This window comes from Callorhinus ursinus, unplaced genomic scaffold, assembly GCF_003265705.2.
Source record: "Callorhinus ursinus isolate GAN/ISIS: 27379988/994484 unplaced genomic scaffold, GSC_fseal_2.0 scaffold1986, whole genome shotgun sequence".
Lineage (NCBI taxonomy): Eukaryota > Metazoa > Chordata > Mammalia > Carnivora > Otariidae > Callorhinus > Callorhinus ursinus.
In genome coordinates this window covers 1,273-9,080 of record NW_027399040.1, presented here as the reverse complement: position 1 = coordinate 9,080, position 7,808 = coordinate 1,273, and the positions used below count along the sequence as shown (strand labels likewise).

At 49.6% G+C, this 7,808-nt stretch overlaps 1 long non-coding RNA gene and 1 other non-coding gene across 3 annotated transcripts; both read right to left on the bottom strand.

Annotated features, from left to right (window-relative positions):
• Positions 1-7: 7 nt before the first annotated feature.
• LOC112819041 (uncharacterized) lies at positions 8-7,570 on the bottom strand. Of its 2 annotated transcripts, XR_003206751.2 has the most exons (4): positions 7,378-7,570; positions 5,525-5,584; positions 4,752-4,941; positions 8-3,498 (listed from the first exon to the last, which is right to left on the bottom strand). It is a non-coding gene; the product is annotated as an uncharacterized lncRNA (long non-coding RNA). The 2 variants fall into 2 exon arrangements; XR_003206750.2 differs by lacking the exon at positions 8-3,498 and having other exon boundaries at positions 4,593-4,941; positions 7,378-7,566.
• On the bottom strand, positions 7,132-7,322 carry LOC112819042 (U2 spliceosomal RNA). The gene has a single exon (XR_003206752.1). It is a non-coding gene; the product is annotated as a U2 spliceosomal RNA (small nuclear RNA).
• Positions 7,571-7,808: the final 238 nt, after the last annotated feature.

The following is a 7,808-nucleotide window of genomic DNA, read 5'->3' as shown; positions in this document are numbered from 1 at the left end:
TTTTTAATTTAATTTAATTTTTAATTAATTTTTCGACAGAGAGAGAGCGAGCGAGAGAGGGAACACAAACAGGGGGAGGTGGGAGAAACAGGTTTCCCGACGAGCAGGGAGCCCGACGAGGGGCTCGACCCCAGGACCCTGGGATCATGACCTGAGCCGAAGGCAGACGCTTAACGACTGAGCCACCCAGGCGCCCCTCTTCTTGCTCCTTGACAGTGAAGGGAGGAGCCATGGGGCCTGGGCCACCGAGGATGGTAGGGAAGCCAGCTGCGCAGGCTGCACCCAAAGTGGTGCGGAAACAGAAGCGGGAGGCGGAGACAGAAGAGGCCAAGTGCTGCCAGAAGGCAGAGAAAGCGTTCCCGGTTTCAGAGCTCATCAGCTCCAACAGAGGCGCAGACGCCATGGTTTCCTGCCAGTAAGGGGGGGAGGGGGAACAGGCGGTCGGCGCTGGGCCAGAGAAGACAGGGAATTTCCCCAAAACAAAGGGAGCTTCGGCAGCTGCTTGGGAATATTCCCTAAAGTCCCCATCCCGAGGTAGACTAACCACAGTTGGCTCCAATTATAGCCATTAACCCGGGAAATGAGTGAGGAAGAAGCCCCTACATCTATTAGGAGGAGGAACAGTGAGAGAGAGAGAGAGAGAGACAGAGACAGAGACAGAGAGAGAGAGACAGAGAGAGAGAGGGAGAGGGAGGGAGGGAGGGAGAGGGAGGGAGAGTCAGAGTCCCCTTTGCTAGGGAGGGCCTATGTTTCTTCCAGCAACCTGGGTTTATTCGGAGGGGGCCTATTTAGATAATTATCATCCAATATGTCAGGAGGGAGTTTACTAACCGCCCCACTCAGGCAAACACATTCTGCAAGAGGCCCTTAGGTCGGGGTCCTGGTGTAGAGCAATGAAGGTACCCTAGGTCCATTTGCCCTGTTTCCTGCAGAAGAGATCTAACTGATAGATCCCACTGAGGCCATGCGGTGTCACAGGAGCTCAGTCCTTTCCTACGTTTTGCAATCCGAATTGTTTCCAGTGGGTTAAAAGTCACCCCAAGGGAGAGTCGTTGGGAACCGAAGAAAAGAGAAGGTCCCTTACCTAGAAAATCCCCTCCCCCCGACTCCTGAGTGGCGTCCCACGCAGCATATGTCAGAGGTTCCTGGTGTCAAAGCGACCCGAGGCGTCCCCCGAACGAAATCGCTATGACCACCGCCACCGATAAAGGCCCCTGTAGGGGGGATGCTAGCGTCCCCTTCCCCGCCCCTCCCCCCACCCCCCAGTTTCCCCATTGCATCCTAGGCTACGGATAGGTGCCTGGCGTGTGGACCGAAATACCGTGCCTTGAAGGTCGTGCCGTGAAGGTCATGCCTTATTTTACCTTGCCTTAAAGAACTTGCTGTTTTTAACCCATGGAGAACACTAGAAAAGTTTTACAGGGGGAAATTACCGAATTTTGTAGCTTAAGTAGTTAGTAGAGGACATTGATGGAAAACGGGAAAGACAGAAATCCACCATGATCTAAGCGACATTCCAACACATGTAGTCCTTACAGCGAACTTCCCTAGGAAACGGTCCCCGGTTGGGTTTTAATTCCATCGGGTACTGGTTTCTGCCGGCTCCCACTGGAGGTCCCGCGGCCAGAAGCGGCTAGACCAGGGATGTGAAGGGGATCGATCACATTAGATCGATCAGGAGGAAACCTCGCCCAGGAGTCTTAAGATTGGCAGCCGTCCAGGTGACTTAGGTGGCTGTCCCGTGCCCAAGACAGACAACTTTGTGTAAGGACAGGAATAAGAGAGGGCATCAAGTTTCTGGGTCTCGTTACCATCCCGGCCAGGGTACTACTAACTTCCAGCCAAAAGGCAGGCTTTCTCCTCCCCGTAGAGTAGCCACGGGCTAGAGGATTGCAGCCTGAGCAATCGGCATGAAAGTGTTCCAGGAAGACCGTGCTCCTTGAAGAGCCCCTAAAATGAGAGTAAAGGAAGAGAAGAGAAAGTGGTTGCCAAGCTTGCACCGAGGCTGAGTCCAGATGAGACTCTGGACCCAAAGCCCCACGTCCGGGTGCCATATGATGTAGGAAAGAACGTTAGGGTTCGAAGCCAACGGACAAGAAAGAATTCCTGAGACGTCTTTGGTGCAAAAAGGCGGTTTTATGAAAGCACGGGGACAGGGCCCGTGGGCAGAAAGAGCTGCACTGGGGTCATGAGGAGTGGCCCATTATATACTTTCCAGTTGGGAAGGGTTAGGGATAGCCTAAGTCTCTAAGGAATTTTGGAAGCAAGGTTTCCAGGACCTTGAAGGGGCTAGCTATTGTTGGGAAAAGGTCATTTATTGTCAGCTAATAAGACCTTAGTCATGAGACCCTTCAGATGAATGTAATGAGAAAAAGAGAAAACTTTGCCTCTTAAACAGAACAAAACTCATTCCATATTGCAGTTACCAGAGGGGTCCTTCGGTGGAGCCTCTTAATGACTTGCCAACACCATCCAGCCAAAGACCACCAGGAACACACCCGTGATGAGACGAATTGGGTTATCCTTGTTGCAAAAGTGAGAGGGGACGCGCTTCGGGGCGAGGGTGTCAGGAATGGCTTATTACGTGCAGGATGTGGGCTTGCGGGACAGTTTAAAGCAAGCGAGGCCTTCCTTTGAATGGGGTGTGAAGGGTAGCAGCATTTGCTAACCCCCCCCACCCCACCCCCAATATGCCACTTTGGCAGAAAGATTATTTTGAGCTGAAACAGATAGAAGGAAGAACTCTGCCCTCTTCCGATTTGCCTCAAAGCAGGACATAAACGTGTACAGAAGTTAATCACTGACAACCCTAGATCCTTATCGGCCCAGAGACTGGCACCAGAGGACTCTACGTAACAAACTTTACTGGACGGCCCTTATCTTCTACTATTCCCCCCTATATTTAACTTCCTACAGTTTGCCACCCTAGAAACTCAAAGCCCTTTTACTTTGTCTTGTCACTTCTCTGAACATTTATTGTTTTTTTTTTCTTCTTTTTCTTTTTCCTGTTCCTTCTGTGTTAAGGAGCTATATAAGCCCAAGTTCTAGCCACCCCATTGAGTTACTCATCCCTAAGTTTCTCCCATGTATATATGAGATACACACACTAATAAACTTCTGTTTGTTTTTCTCTTGTTAATCTGTCTTTTGTGACAAAGCCCCAGCCATCCCCCCACCCCCACCCCAAGAACCTCAAAGGGGAGAAGGAAAAAGATCTCCCCCGCCCTACAGATGCTTTCGGGAAGTCAGGGTAATTCAGCGATTGGGTAGCTGAATAAATCTTACCCAGAAGAAAGGAAAAACAGAGCGAGGCCAAAGTTGCAAACTGGTAAAGTCGTAGCAGTTACTCGTATTAGCCAGGATGGGCGGGCGGGGGTGGTGTTTGGTCCATTTTGTTGTTCCGACAACATTCTTCTTTTTTTGTCTCCGTTCCGACGTGACCACGGAGTGGTCTCACTTCTTCTGTCTTGATTCGTCACGGTCCCAGGGCGGCCTTGTCTGATGTTGATGTTGAAAATAAATAAAGGAAATCTCACTTAAAATGGAGTCAGGAAGCCCTGAAAGTGGAGCTCTCAAGCACGTACCACTCCTTGTGGCCTGCCTAACCAGCAGGAAGAAGGAAAACAAAAATTATTCTGACAAGGGAGAACCTTTTCCCATAGGCAGTTCAGCTCCTGCCTGTAAGAAAAAGGATAGAGCCCTCCTTGCCCCAGCAACCAGGCACTAACCACCGCTTGCACTTTAATGGGAAACTGCCACAACCTCAAACTCTTGTTCTTCTCCAGTGAACTTTTGTTCAGAGCAAGCCTCCCCAGTGTCCTCCTAAAACCCAAATAGAAGCTGACCTTCCAAAAAAATAATTAATTAAAACAAAACAAAACAAAAAAAGCTGACCTTCCCTTTGCCTCTTTGGACTTGCCTGTAGGCTCCCCCCTAGCTTGCATGTCCGTCCCTAACTGCAATTCCTCTGCCACCCCCGAACAGACTCATTTTGCTAGTAAAATAACTGGCTATTTTATTTTTTAAGGTTGCCACTGGCTGGGCAAAACTGTGTATGTCCAACCGGAGACCACCACGGCTAGCTGTGAGTGGTGGGCCAGCTCCTGCCGCCGCTTTCCTCTCTCTCAAAACCAAAGACACATCACGGCGTCTTCGTGATCTAATTTTCCCTGTGTCTCGACGTGATTTGCTATGTCGTCATCCTAGGCATATTTCGGCCTGCCTGCCCTTATTCCTCCATCCGCAGCTAGGACGAAAAAGTCTACAGGGATCAGGAAAATGAGGGAAGGAAGGAATCCCTTCTATAGAGGGGTGATGCAGCGTTCGCGGAACAAGTCATCGCCGTGGCACCCACCATCCTTCCGTTTTCCCCTTGCCTTGTTGCGGTAACAAAGTGCGCATTCCCCTTTCCCGAAGGTAGACAAGCAGGTGGGAGACACCATCTCCACAGGCTCGATTTTGCTTTTGTTGACTGCAAGCCAGAATTGGGAAATTTTCATCTTTCCACCCCTGATGACAAAGAAAAGAACACGGCCAGAGGCGCCCATGTCCATGAGACCGATCATTACAGTACCGGCAGAGGAATCAGAAGATGAAAGCAAAGGACTGGTCTCTAATGAGGACGGTGAATGGGATTACATGAGGGACATCTCCGACCGCATGTCTGAAAATGACAATATCCTAGATGAATTTTCCCCAACTCCAGAATCTGCAGTTCAACAAGGGTCGCAAAAAATTTCTTCAGCTGTTACCTTTGGACAATGCAAGTGCAAGAAGAACCAGAAGTCGTGGTGAGGCCGACTCACGACTCAACGAAGTTGAGTCATGGGGATGGCTTTGAGGTCCAGAGGCAGTATCCCGCAGGCCGGGTATGACAAGCCAACGAGCAGTTCCTGGCATCTGGAGCATGTCGCAAGATCCAGGTATTCAGACCTTCAGAACCTGGAAAGTATGAAGTAATTTACAATGTGGGTGTGCTATGTTTAAATTCGTATGGCAATTTTTAATAAAGCCGTTGCCCACTATGCTTTATTTTTGCCTCTGGTGTAAGGTAGCAAATGTTGATGATGTCTAGTTTTCCCCAGCATACCGGGCGCTAAGGTGAGCCACATGAGCCTGGTGGTATGCTTTTTGCCAGCTACATTCAGTGGCACAGGTGGCACCAAGATCGTGGCAAGGGAGCTGAGGGTATGTGCAGGGAAATTAATCTCGGTCAATAAGGATGGGAGGACAGGGTGCCTGGGTGGCTCAGTTGGTTAAGCGACTGCCTTCGGCTCAGGTCACGATCCCAGAGTCCTGGGATCGAGTCCCACATCGCCTGCTTCTCCCTCTGACCCTCTCCCCTCTCATGCTGTTTCTCTCTCTCTCAAATAAATAAATAAAATCTTAAAAAAAAAAAAAAAAGGATGGGAGGACATATGAAAGGTGTTAGACAAACCCAGTAGGCTAACTGAAAAGGAACCTGCCGAGGCTGCAAGCAAGTGGGCTGCTGAGAAGCTAGAGAAGGCAGATGAGAGTAACTTACCTGAAACTGAGTATGAGGCAGGATCCACAGCACCATTGTTTATTGAGCAGCCAGAGGAACCTGAGTCAAATGCAACAGATGGCATAGAATTATTTAAAGACGGTCAACTAAGCAGTCGCTCTAAAGCAATAGCATCAAAAACCAAAGAGACTGAACAGGTTTACCAAGACTGTGAAACTTTCGGGATGGTTGTGAAAATGCTGATTGAAAAAGATCCTTCATTAGAAAAGTCTGTACAGTTTGCATTGAGACAGAATTTACATGAAATAGGTGACCGGTGTGTTAAAGAACTCAGGCATTTCATTGCAGAATATGAGACCTCTAGTCAAGATTTTGGAGAGCCTTTTTAGAAAATTACTGGCTCAGGCAACAAAAATGTTTCTAGGGGTTCCCCCCCCCCCGGATTGTGTAAATCCTTAATATATGGAATTTTTGTGATGAAGAGAAATACTTTTGATAGTCGACTACATTTCCAATGTCAAGTAAACATCTAAAATAGTCTAAGATATTTTAATTAGAATTTTTTAAATCTACATGTAGACCCTCGTAATCCATACTTCTCTTTTTCCCCCTAAAATGATGGGTCAGTTAATTTTTCAAGCTTTGAAAAAGCAGTCCTGGAGAAGAGCTCATGTTCTATTGTCTTCTATAGTATGCGATCATTTGTTTTGGTCACACTAGTGTAATTTATGAGGTTAGAGATCATTCCACGTAAAACACTTACAGTCCTTTTGCATTTCATAGTGATACCATGTGAAAGTGTTAGAATTCGGTGTTGTGATTTTATTGACTTGTTGCTTATTTTAGGCTTTGTAACTTTTAATATGTTCAAGTATACTAACCAAATAAACAATGCTTAAGCGTCTACAGAGAAAAAAGAAAATAAGGATGGGAGGACATTGGTGGCTTGGGGGTGGGGTGGGGGTGAAGGAACAGTGAAAAGTGGTAGGTGGTACCAAAGGGCAGAGGAAGGGAGGGAGGTGGGGGGGTGGAAGGTGATTGGCCAGTGTGAGACTGCATGGGGAAAGGGTTAGAGCAATGACTAGATCTAGGGTTGAACCAGGGGAGTTGAGTGCCTTAGATAAGGATAGCCGAGGTCTGAGAACTGAGACGAAGGGGCTCGGAAGGATCAAGGTCACTGTGAGGCTGTTGAGATCACCGGGAAAAGCACGAGTGTATTGAAAAGACAGACAGCCGGGAACTAAACGTTCGAGGGAATGACCCGCTGCTGGACGGAGCACAGAAACGAAGCAAAGCAACGGGGGGCCGGTATAGACAAGGGCGGAGCTGTAAGGAACAACAACGCGGGAACCAAGGCCTAAGCGCAAAATAGACAAACAAAAAGACAATCACCATCACGGGAAAAAACAAGAACGCGTCGTGTCCAGAGAAAGACTTCCAAAAGATACCCCTCCAAAGAAAAAAAAAAAAAAAAAAAAAAAAACAAAAAACCGCAAGCAGAAACGAAGAGAACGCAACTCAGGAAAAACAACCCCACGTAGCGAGCGAAAAACCCGAACACAACACCGCCCGGGAAGTTAAGCAGTACATGCACACCCACGCCCCAAAAACCCCGAAGCCTACTTTTTCAACCTGGGTATAAAATTAGGGGGTGCACCGTTCCCGGCAGTACTGCAATACCAGGTCGATGCATGGAGCGGGCGGAGCAAGCTCCTAACCCCACTCCCGGCTCCAAAGATCCGCTTAATACACTGTCCCCAGAGAGAGGACGTATCAGATATTAAACTGATAAGAACAGATACTACACTTGATCTTAGCCAAAAGGCCGAGAAGCGATGCCTGCCGAGCTCCCCGCCCGGGCACCGCCCTCCCATCATCCATATTCAAATCACGGTGAGAACCCAGACCCTCACTCCTGGCCTCATTTCCTTTGCGTCGTCGACAGGTCCACCCGTATCCCTAGACGTTTGTGCAGACGTTTCCTTCTCTTCCCTCGGAACGAGAGATCCCGTATCCCTGGTTGCCCCGGCCGGCCCGCGCCCAACAGCCACACCGAATCTGCATGCCCCGCCTTTAGCTCCCCGAGGGGGCGCGGCCGCCGCCGCCCGACCCCACCCTCCCGGCCGCCCCCGCGCGCCGCGAGCCCAAACCCAGCCCACCGCCCACCTGCCGCCACGCACACATTCCGCACCGAGGCACGGCACGAGGGACAGCTGACACGGCTGCAGCTCCCGGGGCTCCCGGGAGCCCGTGAAGGCGAGACCTTAGTTTTGGTCACTTTGCTGTCTCCCCCCTCCCCCCGCCCCCAGCACGTACCGCACAC